General features: G+C 34.0%; 1 protein-coding gene across 1 annotated transcript in view; it reads right to left on the reverse strand.

Moving 5' to 3' along the window:
* LOC149409400 (proton-coupled amino acid transporter 1) overlaps nucleotides 1-22,952 on the reverse strand; it is a 79,303-nt gene that overhangs the window by 41,914 nt on the left and 14,437 nt on the right. The gene's annotated exons all lie outside the window — the stretch shown is intronic.

Here is a 22,952-nt window from a genome sequence, read left to right on the forward strand (position 1 = left end):
TTGAGATCATTTCGCAGAAGCAGGTAGATCAACTCTGCTGTTGGCACAAGGCAAAAAGGAATGAACCATAGGTAATTTATATATTAAGAGGAACATTCCTTCATACAAAAGTTAAATTACAATTTGAGGTTAGTTTTTTACGATTTTAGAGGCAATTTGGACATTTTTGTGAGCTAATGATAACTATTAAAAAAATAATCTTTCCCAATATACTACCTATGTCAAATAACCATATAAATAGTCATATTTTAAACCCATCAAAATAGTTTTTTTTCATATTTTTTAATATTTATATTTCATCATACAATTATAAAAAAATATTATTTTAGTAATTATTATTAAATCACAGATAATTGCCAAACTTGCGAAAATCGATGATACCGATAGTAATATAATGCTATTATGTAAAGTTTTCATGAATCGCCAATAGTGCAGATTTAAAAAAAATAAAACAACGTAATCTCAACTGTTAAGAGAACTGTTAAGAGAATCTATCTCAACTGTTAAGAGAATCAAGTACTCAACTAGGAGAGAATATACTCTCGTATTCTGAAAATAATAATCAACTGTTTTTTCCAGTCCTCAAACCACCCCATCCCAATCTTCTTTCAAGCAGTCAGTCCACTTCTTCATCAGCCTACTTTTGGGTTGCTTCTACTGGTGCATACACTTTGTAAAGGTTTTCGGTTCCATATCATTTACCACATGGACTACCATTTCAAACTTACTGAATCTTACGATAGTGTCGTGATCAATGAAATACATTCATCTAGCTCATACAGCAATTTATGGATCCATTTTGTAGCGAAGGTCCAGTAAAACAATTTTTTTGAAAATTGCATGTTTGTATTCTGAGATTTGACTACAAATCGTATGCGTTTGTTTTCTTCTTTCTACTCTTTTCCCATTTGCGAATGACCTGCTGTTACAGAAAACAAGTCACCCACGCTCTGTGCGGTGAGGCCACGGTGCGTGGGAGATGTGCACACTTTTGGACAAAACACTCGAATGCTATTGCAATATTATGATATACCTTATTACTAACGCCGAATGACTAAATCAATGGCGTAATTAAATATGGCGTTAAAAATGGGATCATTGAGCTACATTTTAATATGCGTAGTACTTATGCTAATTTGTGGCTTAATTTTTTTGAAATATTAATGGAGTACGCATATCATTAAAGCCATGTGTAAATTATATATGTTCGATGATCAGTATGGTGCGCAGTAAATTTGTAGATTTTTTATTCAATATTTTTTGGTAAATTCGTTGTGTGGCATAATTTAAAAAAAATATATATATTTATAAATAACTTTATTTAATATTTTTGTGACGCAGAAACCATTGGTGTAAAAACATGTCGATTATTTTGATTAAATAGTGGTGAGTACAAAATTATTTATTTACTTATTAATTTACTTCAGCGTAACTATACAGCCATATTATTCATGATCAATATCACATCATTATTTGGTCAATCATCCATCAAGATTTTTTTAGGTTTCAATGTGACAATGTGTGTTGCCTGATTAGAAATTATTTACATGCCGCGATCCTACATACACCTAACGAATTTATAGATTATCGACAGCTAGAAAGCCATTTTTGTATGGTTCTTCGAGCATTGCATCCCAACACACAGAGGAGGGAATTCGTAGACAAAAATACCAAGGCCACTAAATTACGTAGATCGTAAATATAATTCAACATTATGTAGAATTGATTTTGAAATATATTTATGTAAATACATATGTTATAATAATAATGTTTATTTTATTCAGCTGAACATAGCGTCGAGTGCAATGCTCTGTCTGTCATTTAAGAACATACAAAATATAAATTAATAACAAGACAGAAAATTAATATAAATTATAACATAATATTTAACACTTGAATTATGGTGGCTTGAGGGAAATTCTCCACCCACGGTGTAGGGCGCGTCCTGCCACTGGCTGACAGCCTGGACGAGAGTGTTTTCCTATTTACAGTAGCGGTAACTCATCCCGGCTACTCTGTGGTGCATCAAAACAGCGAACCCTTGCATCCTTCCCTTTTCGAACATCTACGACATGTCCCTAATACTTTACGCAGATTTTGATGTTGGCTCCACCGAGACGTATGGAAAGAATGGCACCAGGACCAGCATGACTTTTTCTCTATAAATTTAACTGCTCGAATGTCTTTGAATGAAATTTTTGCTGATTTTAATATGTTTGAGTGGAGTGGAAGATACTCTCAGTATCACCCTGTTATGAGACCACCATTTTGAATTGAAACGTTGCTTGAAATGTCTTACGCCGTGTTTGGTGACCAGATCTAAATATTTATGTGCTCCCCACCTTCTTCTTCCCCATTTCCTCCCCACCCCACTACCTTCAGCCTCACAACATACCCCAATTGGGGATGCCGTAGTCTCACGGTCTCCAGACGGTTGGGAGCAGGTAAGACTCTGTTCACAAAAATGTGCGTTATCCACATAAAATAAAATTAAAAGATTTTTATTTTTTATTATGTCACCTGTTTAAAATACCAATATCATTAATTAGAACCAACATTCCCATTGCATATAAAAAAACAAAAGCATGCCAAAAAACAACACAAACACCATAAAAATACACGAATGTTTAAACACCAACATCTGCGATTGCACTCCTCTAGAAAAACAAGAACAAATAAAGTATCTAGGAATCGTAATTGACCATTACCTTAGATGGATACCTCACATCAAACAAATCACAAATAAACTTCTCAAAACAATGCACATTTTCCTAAACATAAGAAACATACATAAAATAAAACAATTGAAAGAAATATATTTTGCACTTTGCCAATCAATAATAGAATATGGAATTATTGCTTGTGGAGGAGCAACAAACTCAGCTATCAATTACATAGAAACCGCACAGAAAACGATCTTAAAGGTAATACTAAAAAACATTGAGTGATAAAGACCAAATATTCAACAGCTGTGACGTACTAGATATACGCCAATTATACATTAAAACACTAGTAAACAACATTTTTGACAAAAAAAATAAATTTCAACATACACAAAATATCACTAACAGACCAGTTAGACAAGCGTACAAAGAAAACATGAAAACTCCGACAGTAAATTCAAGCTTTGGACAAAGACACTACCAATACCATGCTATAAAAGCATTCAACAATGTAAAACTTGAAATCAAAATTGAGGAAAATAAAAATAAATTCACACACAAAATGACAAAATGGATTAAAGAACGAAAAAGACAATATTACCAAAATTTCATAGCATAAAATAAAAATAAAACCTACACGTAACACACAAAACCAATATAAACACACATCACTCACAAATACACAAGATTATATTTCAAATGTATTATTTTCTCTTTAAATGTATTATGTAGATTATATTTTCATATTATAAAATGAAGGCTTCAGCACGGGCAAGCCACCCAGTGAGGCCAACATTACTGGAAAATTTTAAAATGTAAAAAATTTTAAAATGTAAAAAATTTGTACCAAATAAAAAAAATAATAAAAACCGATTATTTTAAACGACTGGATATTTCTTTCTGAAAATTAATTGATTTAATTTACAATTTAATTGCTCGTGTATCTTTAACTGAAAATATTGAGGATTTTGGTGTGTCTTTCATTGAATATACCAATTTAAAGAAGAAGAAACAATTTCCATTGCTAACAAACCGATTATTTTAAACGACAAAGTGAACAATTGAATCCCTAATTTACCTTAACCATGACGAGACTTTTCGCGGATGTGAACTTTTCCGTGTTGAAAAGAAATTTATGATATATTGACCACAAAGCACTGTTATTAACCACTCGAGCGATCGTTTGCCATAATGTGCCAAACTTATCGAACCCAAACATATATATGACACCTATCGCTCGAGTGGTTAACACTAAATTACTAGAGATTTACGTGCCTTTTGTAGGAAACTTATATAAGCATTTGTGCTATCGTCACAATATAATGAGCAAATTCCAACAGAGGCACGATAATTAATTTCACGGTAATAAATTAAGATAACATAGGAAAAATTGTCAGGAAAATTAAAACCGCACAAACCACATTTTCTGACATATCTTTTATGGAGAACAAAACCAATCAGTATTCAATAATAAATGCATATTTTATTTATTCTATTTGTATAACGTTTGAAGGTTATACCCATCAATGTTATATTTAATTTTTTATTAAAACACAAATAACATTGTTTACATCACTTTATTTCGATACAAAATCTCAACATGTTTCATGAACCAAGTTCACTTCATCAGGAGCACAAGTATACTAAAGTTATAATTAAAATTAGGTCTAGAAAGAAGAGGTAGAAGGAGTGGGGAGGGGTAGTGAACTTGGTTCATGAAACATGTTGAGATTTTGTATCGAAATAAAGTGATGTAAACAATGTTATTTGTGTTTTAATAAAAAATAAATAATGCCATCACAAAGTGAAAAGCAGTTAGAAGAAGTTTTCTTCGAAAAATTATATTTAATCATTGAGGAAGAAGATAATACTAATAAATCTAAACGAAACATAAAACTGAACAAAACACAGAAAATAAAAAAAAGTGACGGTCGCAACCGGGAATCGTAACCAGAATCTCTTTAGATTTATTAGTATTTTAATTTTAATTTTATTATTTATTATTATATTTATCGGGATTTCGTTTAGATCAATTAGTATTATATTTTTCTTAAATGATTGCCTAAAATAATATATAGTATACTTGCGGCATATTCCAGATACTCTCAGTATCGTCCTAGTGTAAAAACTCCACTCAAAATTAAAACCTTGCTTGAAATGCCTTTAGCCGTTTTTGGTGACCAGATCTGAAAATCCAATCTGAATAACTCTCCCACCTTTCTCTTCCCCATCTCCTTCCCCTCCTCCCTACCTTCAGCCTTACAACATACTCCAATTAGGGATGCCAATGCTCACTGGCTCGAGACGGCTAGGAACAGTTGGGACTCTTGTGCTGTATTCACATAAAAAATCAAATAAATTCGATGTAGTGACTTTTGTGAAATTAGTATATTATCAGTATCGATTGGTCAACATCATAATTTAATACATTATAGAATGTTTTTACAGTAGGTACATTGGCCAGCTTGAATGGGGAAGGAATGCAATGAATACTGATATTCCAGGTATATAGGAATGAATGACAGGAATGATCTGTACTTCGCATGTTGATACTTTGTAGACAGGTACTAGACGAAGTTTTTTGGTGTGAAACATCTTTTAACGCTTTTTTTGTATTTCTTTGGCATTCACTATGTAACAATTTCTAGACATTTTTTGTTTTTAATGAGTTTTTATTATTCACAATGTACATTTGTTACGTATAAATTTTTTTATAAAATTAGCGACCGGTTTCGACACGTCCGTGTCATTAACTAGCTATGAGTTTTAACATAGCTAGTTAATGACACGGACGTGTCGAAACCGGTCGCTAATTTTATAAAAAAAATTATACGTAACAAATGTACATTGTGAATAATAAAAACTCATTAAAAACAAAAAATCTTTTAACGCACTTAGGGGGTAAAACCAAAGCCTCCTAGATCACAAGGCCGGAACACTCATTCAAAGCAGCCTCCTAACTTTTATGATATTTTAAAAAAAAAAAAACTTTTAAAATAGTTTTTTTCAATTTATTCCTTGAAATGTTTTAGTTAATTAAAAAAATATATATATATATACAAGTTAGGAGGCTGATTTGATTCAGTGTCCCGGCCTTGTGATTTAGGAGGTTTTGGTAAAACCGACTCCTGCTAGATAGCTTTTGCACGGAACGACGCTTCATTCGGCCAGCTTCGTGATTCATTGGCTCCTTCCGCCCGGCCGCTAAAACTCTGTGCGGGGAAGGCCGATTCTTGTGCGGCGTGACGATACGACGCTTAATTCGGCCAGTCTCATGACTCATCGGCTCCTTCTGCCCCAGACTCGGCGCCCTCCGTCGCATATCTTGTTTTTTCCGCTTCATTTGTGTACATGGAAACGAATTTAAAAACTAGAGCGTCCTTTCAAGCAGTGCGCCGTTTTCGTTTATTAATACATCGCAAGTGTTTATTAATTTAAATAATGAATGAGACTGACATAATAGACGGTCAAATTACAAATCATTACAAATAAAGGTAAAATTTCGATCGTGCTGGCCTCGCTTATTATGAATATTTTTTAGATAAAACCTTTAGATTCACCTTAATTACTGTATAACACAACTTTTTGCATTTGGGGCGGTGGAAAATATTGCAATAAAAATTTCAATTACGTAAAATTAAAATCTACTCTCGCATACGAAATCGGCGACGCGGCGACGGTCGGCCTCCATTTCTAACACTCGCTGACATTTTGTTATGTTGGTATTCCTGACACTTTACGAAGAGCTAGGAGCTAGATGCTAGACAATCATAGCCGACTTCATGCGGATACATAAATGATTCGTATAAAAACACTACATAATTTGTAATAATATAATGTAAACAAACCTTTTTAGAATCACTTCAGAGTCGAACTGAGGCACTAGAATCATGTTGGATTTCGTCGTCATTATAATTGAAACTGTACAAAACAAATAGTCACAAGTCGCATCATGGTCCAAAATACTACAAAAGTACAGATTTTATTTACCGTAAGGCTCGACTTCGAAAAAAACATGCCCTTTCGCGCCGAAACCGAAAAATCGCAGCGTGATTTAATTTTCTTGAGACCAACACTAACGGTGGACGTTTTTCTACACCTGAACATGAAGTTCGAAAAATTGCATTTATTGCCACATTTATCGCATATTTTCTCCCTTAGGATCACACCGTGATTCTTCAGCCACTCCAACAAGATTTCCTCCTGCTTTATAATGTCCCAAAATTCAATCATCCTAACCGAACAAGATGCGCAATCCATTTTTTGTTTATCAAAACGTCTATCTGATCAAAAGTTTGAACGAGAGTGGTATATTTATGGTTTGAACTGGTTTGAACTAATTAGTTGATTAACAACCGGAAACAGGAAGAAAAATTTTGGAAAGAAGAAACGAGCGGCTACAATAACTTTTTTTTTCTTTATGGCTTTTCACCCCAAGTTCTAGCCAAATTAAATTACAAAAAATAAATTAATATCATTGAAATAAAATAAAAAGTCTGAAAACCTATTTTGTTTCAAATTTAAAATAGGTTAGACAATAAATATTTGCAAAACCGGGACACGCTTGATAAGCATTAAAAATATCTTTATAAATACAGGCTTTATAGAGCCTGCTCGCGTCAAGGCAAGAAAAATATCCCAGTTTTCAAGTAGTTCAGCGGCTACGCTAGGTTTGTGTAACGTGGTTTTTGAGAGAGAGATATATATATATATATATATATACATTTTATATATATATATATATATACATATAAAATGTTACACAAACCTAGCAAACCTTTTTGAGATATATATATATATATATTTATATAAATAAATATAAAATTTATATAAATATATATATACCTATACATATATACCTATATATATATACCATGTTACACAAACCTAGCGTAGCCGCTAAACTAGTTGAAAACTGGGATGCTTTTCTTGCCTTGACGCGAGCAGGCGGTATTAAGGGGACACTTTCTTTTGAATCACAAACCATGTTACACAAACCTAGCGTAGCCGCTAAACTAATTGAAAACTGGGATGTTTTTCTTGCCTTGACGCGAGCAGGCGGTATAAAGGGGGCATTTTCTTTTTCATCATAAACCATGTTACACAAACTTAGCGTAGCCGCTCAACATCGCAGAAATAGTTAACTTAAATAAAATTTGTACGTAAAAAAATAAAATCCAGCTAATAAATTTCAATCACAACGCACACAATGCATGCATATTTGGTAAATACTAATTTGACGGAATTTTTTAACATTAAAAAAATCGCCGGCGCGATTATGTCTCTAGCCACTTCTAGCCGTTCGTTTCGTCCTATAGTAACAGAAATACCAACAAAACAAAATGACATTTGACAATAAAGTTTGAAAATGGACGGTCTCGTTTTACAAAACGAAAGCTAATTTTAATTTTACGTAATTGAAATTTTTATTGCAATATTTTCCACCGCCCCGAATGCAAAAAGTTGTGTCGTACAGTAATTAAGGTGAATCTAAAGGTTTTATCTAAAAAATATTCATAATAAGCGAGGCCAGCGCGATCGAAATTTTACCCAAATAAATGCTCTTGTACTTGTTAAAAATAAATCAATTTCGTTGTTTCACATCGGATTCAAACTGGAGAAAAAATGCTTTGATGTTTGCCGCATTCCGATAGGAGACGAGAAAAATTTATATTGTACAATCTCGAGTAGGGGCCTTAAAACCCAATTCTATTATATTCTTTATAATGGTACCCTACCTCAATGACTCTTTCTGCTGTGATCATTCCTACAGTATTATCATACAATTTTATTAGTGTCACTAGATAAGATATACTCGCTGAAGCCAGTGGAAAGGGATAAAGAAAAGGGATAGGGAAAAGGGAAAGGGATGAAATTATTAATTAGCTATTACTCTGGTATCGAAGGAACTTTCTTTTGTAATTTCATGTAGGTGGGTACCTAATATGTCAGTCCGTCTCTGTTTGCAGTCAATTTTAGCCATGCGTTCATTTCACTCGAAGCGCATAGAAATTTGCCTCGTTATGGAAAGCTGACTCAAGCAATGTAAGTGATTGCGTGTTCGCTTAACTACACGCAGACATATTGTTCGTAGGTACAAGGTTCTCATTCTTGTTTCGAAACACCCTCACAAAATGAAAAATTTAGGTTCAGCACTCAAAATTGGCCCTGTATGACTTTATTGTCTGCTAACGTAAGCAAAATACAATAAATGTAAATTCTATGCGGGTCGTTAGAAAAATGTAAAAGGTTACCTAGTTTCATATAATAACAGAATACTAGAAAATTATTTGATACGTCCGCATCGCTAGGTGATGCTGTTTAAGCTAAATATTAATGTCAGCCCGGTCAATAGCCCAAACACTGGTCAATAACCCCGACTAATTGCGAGAGTTGGATATAAGATGAATGACAGATTTAAATACACGGAATGTCAATCAAATCATATGAATCACGAGGATGATCCAAATTTATATTTGGAGAAAACAGGCAGCTTCATCAAGGAATGATCATCATTTCGAAGTAACGAATCGGTCACTTAGTGAAAAGGGCACTGTTTAGTATTGAAACAGTTTTGGATAATATCTACCATTTTTCCCATCATAAACTATCCATTTCCTTCCTTAAAAACAGCCATACCCACAGCAGAAATAAGAAGATGATTTTGTTGCACTGTAAATTGTCGCAAGTGAACATTCGTATTCGTGTCGTGTGGCAAGCAGGTGTAATCGTCGTGTCCTCGTGAATTGGAGTCGTATATTGTATGATTTGTCCTCTGTTTGCAAATATCAAAATCATATCAAAGGTTATCTCGTTTTGGAGGAAATTTCACCCTGTGAACAGTGCAAGTTCGTCGAGAACCCTACTGCCGGAATTCATGGGAAGGTAGGCTGTTTCCATCATTCCACATTTCCCGTGATTTTCAAACCCAATTGAATGTACTTTATAGTGTCGAATTGTTGTGAATTTGATTTACAGTTCATTTTCGTATAATAGAACACGGTACAGGCACCTTTGTACAAACTTCAGATATGAAGAAAATTGATGGAAGGTAATGAATGTGTGGATGATAATTAAAAACTTCTGGATGGGAAATCATATAGATTATGAATATATTATTAGATATTAGTATAGAACAATTCACCTTCAAAAATTTTCCAACTTAATTGTCATTTTCACCAGCATAATATATGAATATATTATAACAGTACTAGCAAACTTTATTACCATCCGGCGAAACTTGGAGGATATGGAAGGTAATAAAAAGGAGGGTAATGAAATTCTGATATGCTTTCTTCAATTAATCGCATAATAATAACATTCCAAAACTATAGGTTTCAAGGGTTGAATCTTGCAATCATACATAAAGATGGCTATCAATAAAAATGTGCAGTGAGAAAAATGAAGACAATGTTAGTAGTTCTTATTCAAAGTATGATACGGTTAAATGTGACCGAAGAAGATAGGGTCCCATTAGCTCAGTTGGTAGAGCGGTGCCCCGGCAAGTCCTGGGTTCAAGTCCTAGATGTGACCGTATCTTTTTCTGATTTTTCTCTTTCAAATTTTCGTTTAGCAATCGCTTATATTGTCTTCAATAATTAAATATTACAATTTGAGGTTTTACTCATTAATTTATTCCAAAAAAATATAGTCCGACTAAATATAGTTTATTGATATATTGATCGATCAAGTGCTTATTTTACAAAAACATGTAAAAAGGTAATGACTTTGTCTGGTCCGTTACAAAGTCATTACCGAGCAAGGATATCGCAGAAATGTCCTTCTTTAACGATGCACGTCCCCTCTTGTCTAAATGTAATGATACACGGATTGTGGCTGGATATGGACAATGGAGGTGCTACGAGGGAAACTGCTGACGAACAGGATAAATACATAAAAGTCCTTCCTGGGGAAGGAAAGGTAATGATATTTTGCTATGTTTGTTGTGCCCCATAATGTAATTAAGTAAGAAATTTCTGAAAAAATCTGAGAAAAATTGCGACAAACACAAGTTTTTCTTTTCTTAAATAGCTACATTTTCCAACAAAACTATATTGAAAAGCATTTTCTATAATACCTTTTTACTGAGGGGAAATGCAATTTGAAAGAAACGACGGAATAAAGCACATGCTCTATTTTTCCTGGCAACATTATATTCGGCGAACTGTCCACAAGCATGTTGGCTTACGCAGTATGGACTGTGGAAAATTTAGCATGGCAATTTTTATTGATTTGCATAAACAGTGCCCGAAAATCTGTGTGAATCTTTTTCTAGTGTTTTAGGACCTATTGAATTTGCTTCCAGCAAGAGAGCCAATTGGATGGCGAGATTATTTATTTATTTATTGGATGATTTGTATAGCGCCGCTTTTGTGAGATATCACCTCAGGGGCGCTTTACAGTTAATGCAGGTATTACAAAAATATATAAATATTACAAAAATAAATTGAACTTAAGTTAAATAAAATGAAGTACAGAAACAGGTGACACGAAGATGGAGAATCTGCAGCAAGAATCCTAGATGGTGAGGAAACTGGACCAGCTGCTGCAGCGAGAGAGTGCACCGCGTCCATCAACAGTGCCAGCACGAGGTTCGTCATCCGTCCAGGTATGTGTCTGCTGCTAATAAAGGGCGGACACAATGACCTCTCATAGATAACAAACCTTGGCAGCACCGCTGTGACGTTCGGCAAGTCCATCTCCATGTAATCTTGTTCCTGGTGGTTAGTGGCGCATTGTGCCCGCAATAAAAGGCGACGGTCGGGATAATAAATTACCCTGGGCACTTATTCCGTTGTAAACATCTGGCGTACCTACAGTTACCGATTCTCGTCCCAAGTTCAACTTCAGCGAATTTCGAATATTTTTTAGCACAATTTTCGATTATTCATTTTTAACACAATGCACTCTAATCACATTATTATAAAGTTCTGATTACTAATTGGTAAGTTAATTTAAAATGTTGATTCACTGATTTTTAAATAATTTCACAGGGATGTTGCCTTATTTCCCTTGAAAATACTAAAAAAAACACAAAGCGGTTGGAAGACGGCATGACGCGTCCGGCTACCACGAAGGGCGCTAACTAACTATTATGAACCCTTATCATTAATATCGTTCGAGTTACGTATCGAGTTAACAAGTTAGCTATTTAAAAGGATTATTTTAAAAGTAAAAGTATAAAGCGGAAAATCTTTGCTTTTCAGAAAAGAAACTCTCAAACATTGAGCTATGTGTCATGCAATTCGCACACATTTAAAAAGCTAAGCCAACCATTTATGAAAAAATGAATTTTCCCCTGAAAAATTGTTGAAATATATCTATCAATAATATTTTCTAAAATAATGATACAAAGGGAAAATTTTGACAATTGAAGTTACAAGAAATGCTACTTACTGTGACAGGAATTGTGAAAATGTTTTTCGTGGCAATTCTCAACTATAAGTTTCAAAGACCTACGTGTGTCGGCTAATGAGGGATAAAAAGCAGGGTATTAAAATGTATAGAAAAGGTATATATTTACAAGAAAAAGCACAAAAGATTTAACGCCACACATTTCACATTCGTGAGAAATATTTTGCGCAAATAATGGATATTCTATTTTCATAAATATCAAATAGGTGGTAAGATATTCCAATGAAAGATGTCAAAGAGATGTCGTTTGATGAAAAATACAATTTTTCAGAGAAACGACTTATTATTCTCAATTCTATACATTTGGTTCATTGTAGAAGTAGGTATAAAAATGCTTTTGATGTGAAAATAAGATATGTGGGACTGTACATGAACCTACCTAAAATATAATATTTTAACAAAAATTATTTTATTTGGCATTTTAAAAATTAGAACTTATTTTCTGAAGAATTCAGATAAGCGATTAAGTACCTATCTACAGTGGGTTGCCATATTAATAGGGACAGTTCCAATATTCCTGATTTTTATGTTTACGTTGTCTCTTCTTCTGAATAACTTGGATATGATGGCCATTCCTTCGTTATTTTTGTTGCTGGTATCACCACTAATACTTTTAAGAAGTGGCAACACTCGCAAAGTGCCACATCCCTCGAAAATTTAAGGTTTTTTCCATGTGGATAGCATTTTTGTGAAAATTCGTGATTGAAGTTCCGGTAAATAAATATACATAATAATTATATTTAAGAGTTTTAACAGTTTAGCTGTACCAAAATGTAAGTAATTATTAATTATCTATTAATTTTGTAATTTTTTTTTCATATCTTATTTTAGTGAATAGTTTTTCCATATTGAGTCCAATGTTCTGTTTTTTCAGTATGGCTAGGTCTTCAGACACGTCCCCAAGAAAATGTCCGAAAGTGAAGACACTATTGTGAAACACTCAACATTCACAAAAAGAAATAGCAACCATTACAGGTATTTTAAAGTCTGTGGTTAACAGGATAAATTAGAAAATCAATCAAAAACTGCCCCTTGAATTGGATCACAATGGGAAATGTGGCAGAAAACGAATCACTACATCTCGTACTGACCGCAAAATCAAAGACGTCTGTCTCCAAAACCGCAAAAAAAGTAAGGCTCGTCTGACCTTGATGATCAACGAAGATGATATCGAAGTCTCCCAAAGGAGAGTCCAGAGGAGATTGGCTGAGGAGAACCTCATTGGTCATCGGTCAGCTAAAAAACCTCGCCTCACAGTAGATATGAATAACACAGTAGATAAAACTACTGGAATGGGCCAACGCACACCAAAACATGACTATCGAGAACTGGAATACGGTAATTAACAATTTTGTGGTTATCAAACATAAAAAAATTCCATTAGTTTGATTATGGCCTTTTTTAGGTGTGCTTCTCTGACGAGTCCATATTCCAAATTTTGTTGGATAAATCATCGTTCGTCAGACGACGCCCAGGAGAGAAATTTCATCAGGACTGCCTTGTAAAGACGATCAAACACCCTACCAGTATCATGGTGTGGTCAGTCATCTCTTCTAAAGGGATGAGGCGCCTCCACATCGTGCAAGGGTCTATGAGGCAGGATAAGTACAGATAAATACTGTAAAATCGATTACTGCCTCAAATCGGAGAATGGTTCCCTGGTGGCCAGGAATACGTTTATATGCACAACTCCGCACCCTGTCATAAAGCCAGGACTGTCACTGCATTCCTGGCTGAAAAAAATGTGCCGGTTTTACCTTTGCCGGGGAATTCCCCTAACATGAACCCTATTGAAAACCTGTAGGAGCTCCCCAAGAGGGAGATTGCCAAGGAGGTGGTCACAACGAAGCAGCAGCTCATCGAAACCCTCATCCGGGTGTGGCATCATTCTCCTGACCTAAAGATTACTGCAAAATTGTGCATTGAGAGTATACCACGGCGTGTACAAGCTGCTAAAGGCGAAATTACGAAATATTAACTTTTTGTTCGATAATGTTTAAAAATAATAAAAAAAATAAAATAATCGCAGATTAAGGACAATTACGGTGTATATAATTTTCAAAATTCAATGTTCTTGTTAATAAATAATAATAACCGCACCTAAAATTATAAACATCTTTGTTTTATGAACACAAAGTGTTAAAAACACATTTTCCATAGGTGTCCCTATTAATATGGCAACCCACTGTATAATATAATTTTTTCAGAAAATTATTTTCATTCTATAATATGAGACGTGTTTTTGTTTATATTTTTCAGGTCCAGGTCAGAATTGGAACAGTTCATCAAATCTGTAAATAATTTTCAAGTTCTTTAACCACTCAGAACACTAGAACGTCAAAAGACGTAAATATGATAATAGCGGTCAAGACATTAGAACGTCTTTTCACGTCAACGCGCGAGATTTTACAAAAATTGATTTATTTCCATCACTAGTATACGGATTCCCATGATTTAAAAAACAGAGTATCGATAATGAATAACGCTACGCGTCTGTATTCAAGAATATCTATGGAACGTAGAGGTGCATTATCTAAGCCGATTGAAACTGTCAACTTGTTCGTTCTTGTTCGTTCGCCAACTTGCGCAAACACCCTACTGAAGTTTTTCACATAAATACCCAATAATGGACAAGTAATTATTTTATTGTTGAGATATATATCTGCCACTCTTTCGTCATGTATTTAGTTTGTTTGAAGTGTTTTTATTGTAAAAATCGTTATTTTCTAGCACACTTTCATGTAGTTCGAATTTTTCATCGCGTTGAACGTTGATTTCGTAATAAATCGCCGCTATTACTGCTTGAAATTGTATATGTCCATAAAATCATGTATTCTATTGTAATATTTAGCAAAAACATGAGTAATTTCATGACAATATTGTTATTTTTGATCGTTTTTGTGAAATATAGGCAAAAACAGTCGATTATGACAATCAACCGCCAATGTCGAGCATTAGTGATGTCACTTCCATCTTTTTTGAAAAATTCGAATTCGAATTTTGCACGCCCGTTTGCTTGAAATACCAGTAGAGAGCATTCCGGTCCGTGTATTAGTGGCTCTTCTTTATCGTTCCATACCTTATCTTCTGTAAGAGATTATTTGAGTTTTAGAACTCTTCGCATTAATCGAGGGTACCAGCAGTACCATGTCATCCGAGTAATTGATGTTGTTACACCCTTGTCCGCAGATGTGATTATGAATATGAATCCGTGAATTATTGAGATCTTGTGGAAATTCGTTTAAGTACACATTAATACGAACTTTGGCCATAATATACATCGAAATAAATTCGTTATATACACGTAGGCATTAATTTAATAATATACTAGGTAGATATTGAACTAGCGCTCCGATTCAAATAGCAACTTGTTAGAAAAACCGGATAGTTTTTTAATCACTTTTTATATTGTTTCCGTTCAGTCGACCATGCCGTTCACTGATGAGCCGGCCGTGCTCGAACTGTTCGTGTACATACTCAGTGCGAAATAAAATGAACACACTGAGTGACAAACGGCGACACAATGAACGAAAGCGGAGTCGGTGCCTATACAGTGGATTGAGGTTACCCAGACACTGACGACCGAGAAAGAGGCGACGATTTGCGGAGGCGATCATTGCAATAACATTGACTAACTTCAACGTGTTGAAATTTTTTGACTTATTTAATTGTGTTTTGGCGTAGTGCTTGCGAAAATTTGGGTTTTTGACGACTTTTGACAAAAATCCTGAACTTAATCATGGAAACGCCATAACATGAATTTAGGTTCAACGTTTTTATGTAAATAACAAGACATTAGTCCCTACTACTCGGAGTGAGTGGGGCGATGTTGACCACAATTGAGGAGCTGAATGCAATAACAACTTAAACGCACACAAGGTGTTTTTACTCCCATCACCTTTTATGTATATCCAATCCCTCTATTTTTCTACTGTGAAAATATTACTTCTGTAGGTTTACACAGACACGCCACACATTTCAAAAAACTCATAGCTCATAACATCCAGCTCCTCAATGGATTATATTGTGAGGCTGAAGAGAGTAGAGAAGGGAAGCAGATTCGAAAATGTAAAGTTTTGTTATATTCAGATATTGTCAAATCATGGATATTTCAAGCAACATTTCCTCTCTTTCGCCATAAATAAACTTACAATCTTGACATAAAAAAATCCCGATTTGCAAAATGTACTATAACCTTTCATCAGTGGCGGCCAGCTAATATGTGCTCCCGAGCGCCGAACAACCAACAAGATTTCCGACATGGCTAATCACAATACGAAACTCGGTTCGGTTATAATATCTCATTCAAAAGGTACCTACTTATTAAGCGCGCTTAACTTGCAGACCGACTTTGACTTGTGCCTATGTTCGTAGCAGTTCGTTTTCGATTGCGATCCAAAATTTAACTGCTTTGTCGCATATTCTGTGGAACAGTCGAAAGCGTGGGTCCATACCATTACATACTATTCTTTGCAAATAATACCATATCAAGAACGGCGTTCGGAGTTTTACCACCACATCAGAAGGAACGGTTTATTCAGTAGAAAGTTAAACTAAAACGCGTATGTTTGATATTATTGTCGATATCGTTGTTTCAATTTACCATCTGCTATTTTTCAGCGAATGTTACGCTGCTTCGATACAAGCATACAGGATAAAACTTGTCATTAAGAGATGAGTGATGGTCAGATTACTTATTATCAGTTCAGTCAGTACTCGCCGTTGCCAGGCATTGTCTCTTGAATTTAAAACTTTTCTTACTCTGAGAAAGTTTTGAAGTTTAATTGCAGGTTATATCGATCTTGTATATCAATTATTAATAAGGCATATCAATTGCATGTTATACTAATTTATGATTACTTTTGTGTTTGTTCAACGTATAAATTAAGAATGAGTTTGAATGTGGAATACATTAAGAATAATAGGTCGAGTTTTGAAAACAAAGTGATAATAAAAAATGCCGGTCCACCTAAAACCTGAAGTGATAATAAAATAAGAGTGCAAATCTGGATCGAAGAAGTTTACTCGATCATTTAACAAAACAATGTATAACAAAGCTTGTAGCTCTGTGCATGTGATCAATTGAATAGTTTATTTTGTTTTACGTGTTTAATTTACGATGTTGATTCAGTTTGGACAATCAGCGGTGTTACTGATGTAACTCACCTTTCTGAAAAAATCAAAAAACATAATTCTTATCATTTACATTTACAAAAAGTTTTGACCTTAAAGGTTTTAGGAAAAGTTGACATCAGAATGCAATTGGATTCAGGCTACCGTGCCTAAGGTAAACACCATAATGAGCTATTTAATAAAAATCGATACAGGTCAAATTTCCCAGAACATGATTTCAATGTGACGCTTAAAACGTATGACTTCCTAAATAAAGTTCAGTACCTAAAAGGTAAACTCTGTGCAATTTACGCCCGCGACGATTTTTCAAAAGCTAACGGCGATTTATCAATTTTACAACTTTTTTATAGTACTTGTTTATTAGAAGACTTTCCCGAGACTGTGAAATTACTAAAACTTTTGTGCACCATTCGTGACCTTTGGAATGACCTCAGTTGAAAGCTAAAGATGTTTCTCAACGTTAAAAAGAATAAAATCTTTTAACACGTTGAGCCAGGACAGACTGAACGCACTATCAGTGTTAAGCATTGATAGAGGTCTTTGCTAAACAAAATGAACAGAGAATAGAACTTCTTTATAAATAGGTATGTACCTTTATTTAATTTATTTTATGACTTAATGTTGTAATCCGGTGAACCCCCACATATTTTGACCACCGGCCGCCACTGCCTTTCATGCCCACACATTTTGGTTTATCGTAAACAAGTGGCGTACGTTTAGCCCGTGCTTCTAAAATATAAGGAACTCAAGTCAATTTTTTTTTATATTCAACCTCTAACTACTCCACGGATATTTAAGTTGATTTCATAGTTAAAATAATTTAATTTGAATTTATAATTTACAATTCGAATTTTTCAAAGTCGGCCAAAACTATCGAAACCTAGCAGCGTGACATCATACTTGCATAGTTTTTTCGTTAAGACGAGACAATACCCTAAAACAAAGCCAGAAGTAAGTACCCTAAAACAAAGCAGTAAGTTAAGCAGCCGTGCACACATATGCGACGTGCGGCCCTGGTCTATTGGACAGAATTGTGATTGAATTTGACCAATCAAATATCTGAAATGAAGTGGGAATCTTAACGGAATAATTCCTGTAAAAACAACGTATGGACAGACATACGGTCGACTTTGCCCTAGCGGGCCTAGAAAATCGATTACATTGATTTCTGATGAACGTGATACCAAAATCTCAAATGTTTCTAGAGGGAACCCTACGGGTGTAAGTTATTCATATATAAGATTAATAAAAACAAGACCTTACCATTCAAATATTTAATGTAAAACGGTTTAAAAATTTAAATGATAAGGTCCTGTTTTTATTAATCTTAAATAAAAATAACTTGCATCTGTAGGGATCTCTCTAGAAATATTTGAAATTTTAGTATTGCGTTCATCAGAAATAATTAAAATGTGAACGTACTAGATTCTCATGTCGCCTTAACAGTAGTGAACACGAAATGAAGTCGGAAAATACGCAAATGACTGGCGGCACGCCACGACAATTCCACTTGACATCCGTGAGCTCGTTGCGAGAGCCCAATTCGCGGCCGAAAGCAATAGTTGTTCGAGTTCGGCTCTCTTCTCTAACTAGGAAGAATAATGCATCAAACTCGCGAACCACGTATACACTATGATTTTTTAACACTAAAGCGACGGTTACAGTTACAGCTAACTAATCAGTACCCGCCTTTATACTTTAAACATTTCAATCGATTTTTTTATAACGACTAATTGATTCCACGGATAATAATTATGTATATATAGCTTCTGATGTTTCTCAAAATAATAGGAACTTATTTTCCTTGTTATTGCAAACCTTTAAATGATTGTCTATTTTAAATCATTTTCCGCATCTCTTCTCTATGATAATTGATACAATTATTATGTTTTTTTTTAAAGAATAGAATAATATTAATCAATGCATTAACGTCACTTACCTCTCCACATTCCGGACTAAAAACAATTAATATTATTATTAAAATTATTGCACCAACAATAATTTACGTGTTGTATATATATATATTTTTATTCCAGATTACAAAAGATTCACAAAAAATAATCTTACATAATTTACAGAAATATAGTAATTATTTCACCTAATTTTATATACAAGATGTACCACCTTAATAAAGCTAGGCTTGTGTGTATGAGGGATGTATAATTTTGTTCGATTTTTTTATATAATATGACAAAGTATTCAGTTAAAACTTTTAAGTGTGTTTTTTAACGTGAAGTTTAAAATCTTTGTTCTTATTAATATTTCGGATACTTTCTGGGAATAAATTAAAAAAATATATCCAAGACATTTATAATTGAATATAATTGGAGTTGGGGGTATTGATGTTTGTCTGAGTAATATATTGTTTTTAAAAGATGAATTTTTATTTAGAATATAATCTTTGTAAATTTTGTAATATTGCAACACTTTATTCCTCACTTTAAATTCTTTAAACAGAAGTCCTGATGAGTATGTAAATGGTTTAAATAGAATTGTTTTTAATATTAATTTTTGTGCTATATAAAACGGTTGTGTGTGTTTTTTACACGTTTTTTCAAGTTACACTCCATCCTATAATGCCATACTGTATTAGTAAAGCATTCTACAAATGCAATATATGCAAAATAAAATAATGAAGACCAACAGAATGATGTAAATGATTAATTAATAACGGACTTATGCAAAATTTCGTTTCTTAACATTGAGTTACAAAAAATAATTCCGTTCAACTTTGCAATGGGCTGGGAATTGCTTGGCGGACTTGCTCAGGGGACTGGGAGTTTGGTGTTACGCCGCTGCTCAAAATCTTAAATCATCACCAATTTATGCAAATCCATCCCGACCATTTTTCACATTCAATCGGCATTGGAATTTGTATGGCACTTCACTATTTATAAATCTACCATTTGAATAATGAATACACTCTTTATCTAGATAAGCATACAGAAATTTATATTTCATGCACACTCAAAATAATATAATTTTAAACAAATTGCAACATTAATAATAATTATTTTATTAATCTATTCGATTAATTAATTAATTCTAAACAGGAGGCCCCAGTTTTTTTAAAGCACCGAAAAACAAACCAAATACATGTATTTAGTGAAATTATATATGACTACCGTGATCAGTGATCACCTTGTTGTTTTCGACAAGAATTTAGCTACGGCCATGAATCACCTTTTCACGGTTGTGATTTAATTTAATTATATTCTAATAAAGCACTAATACTTATTTAATTATTATTAATTTGATTTGACAGTTTTTGTTTTGGTCAATTCACATTCTATGCAACCATGCTAGAAAAAGGTGTATTATCATTTATATTGTTTGAAGATGAAGGGAACACATAGGTATTATGGTTAGTCAAAAAATAAGTTAGTGTTTTGTATGGCACCTCACAAGAGCACCCCTGTGTGTACGGTGTAAGGACTGGGGAACTATGTCACCACACGGTTGGGCAGCGTTGAGAGGCGATTTAAGGTAGGGGATGTAGAAAGGGATTTACTAATGCGGGTCTTAAAGAGGCCCGGATAATATGAAGGAAGAAAAACAGATGCTGGCATCTCTTTCTGCATACGAGCCGACTTAAACAAATACGAGTCGAAAAAACGACCCTTTCTCATGAAACCGTCATCAACAGCGGACGGGTGTGCATCGAGTTTCACGCACGTGCACCAGTGCACCTGGGATCAATGCTGCTAGCTCCTTAGAGCAGACTCCAATAAAATACCTGTAGAACAGAGTATATATAGCGTCTGTGCATTAGAGATGGCAATCGGTTCGTTAAAAACGAATTATCAATCAATCAAATTCAACTGTTGGGCGTAATTGAGATTTGTGCAGAGTTAGCAGCTGGTCACTATTGAAGAATCTGCTGGCCCTATACAAGACGCCCAGTTTCATGGAAGCCAGATTTATGGAGCCCCGATACTTATGCCGATTAAACAAAACCCACTCAAGACGAAGAGTTCTGATGTGTTAGTTAAGAGTAGACAGTTGAAAGGTATTTTTATGAACCATATATTTAGAGTTACAATCCGCAAATAAAAAATATTTTTTAAACGCTGTAGTGGATATTTAAGTTTTCTGTATGCTGTACATTTTTTTATTGTACCTAATAATCTTCTATTACAAATTTATTTGGTGTATTTCGGGCATAAGTAATAAAAGTTTTCAAATCAAAATATAAACAACTTAAGTTGCTACATTATACAATAAAACCATACCCGAAAAGAGGTTCCTAAGTAGCAGATTTTACGACTCAACGCATTTTTAACTGCCCTGGTATTTTATTTTTTATAGGCTTATAAAAAGCCTTAAATACTCAATTTATACAGTCCAATGTATTACTTTCTATTCGCAGAATTTGATTGAAGCATCTGTAATTTTTGTATGGGATCAAATTTTCAAGTGATTTTGCATAAGGTACTTCGCATTGCGTCGCTAAATGCTTAGTAACAATATTAATTATATCTGTATGTGAAGTACTGAATTAGATGTACATCTGCATGTTATTTATTTATTTGCCATGCAAGTATATAAAACATAAAATTATACAGAATTTTTTTTTTTTACAAAAACAGTCATAGAAAACAATTACACAGTGTGAATTCACAATTTTAATATGATTCTAATGAGCAAAATTAGAATTTACAAACAGGCTGGAAAGATCATGTAATCAATTTTTTTATTTTTAAATATTGAATTGCTTTTTTGTAAGTTTTTCTGTGCTATTTACATAGAAGAATATTTATTTTTCCAAACAAACAATTCAACTTTTTAAATTTTTTCTACTTCTAAAAACATTTAGAATCACCCCCTGAAGTTAGTTCACTTACCCCCGGACACCCTGTATAGTATATTTGGGGCACGTTCTATACTGGAAGATACTCACAATATCGCGCTGGAGTAAGACAACCATTCAGAATTGAAACTTTGCTTGAAATAGTTTTAGTCGTGTTTCGTGACCAGGATAGCAAGGTTCTTCCCGCCTTCCTCTTCCCCATCTCCTTCCCCTCCTCACTACCTTAAGCCTCACAACGTACCCTAATTGAGGATGCCATAGTCTCACTGGCTTCAGACGGTTGGGAGCAGTTGGCACTCTTGTCGAGCGATTTCTCATAAAAGCACTAAATAAAAAAAGTCATTAAGAATATAAGAATATTCATTAAAATGAAATCAATTGCCTTAATGCAGTGCTGTCAATAAGAGAATTTATGATTTTAAAAGAAAACTATGTTGTTAGTGATATGATATATATTTAATATGGCTTAGAAGATTTGAGGTCGAAACCGGACGCATTAAACGAATTTAAGTAGGTACTTGTGTGTACCTCAATAGTCAGTAAAATAAGTCAGTGAAAAACTTGAAAAGATGAATAGATATCGACAAAGATTTTTTTATTGTGAGATTATCTGCGTTCTTTATTATGATATCATCAACTCAAGGTCGGGAACTTACAAATAACCTATACACAAACACCACATCAGTGTACCATATACCTGGAAATCCCTTATGCTAGGTCATTCAAAGGTCATAGGTACTAAGCAAATAATTTAACTACGACGTCAACTCATGAATATTAATGCGGTGATAATATTGTATTCTACAGCAATTTACTTGTCAGCATTTAGCTTCGGGAAATGAACGATTTTGAATAATTTTTTCACGGTCAATGTTGTGATAAAAATCTAACATGCGGCAATTTACTATTCCATCCGTGCATGTTCGTAATGT

Source organism: Hesperophylax consimilis, chromosome 31 (genome assembly GCF_061612785.1).
Source record: "Hesperophylax consimilis isolate HC1 chromosome 31, BYU_Hcon_1.0, whole genome shotgun sequence".
Lineage (NCBI taxonomy): Eukaryota > Metazoa > Arthropoda > Insecta > Trichoptera > Limnephilidae > Hesperophylax > Hesperophylax consimilis.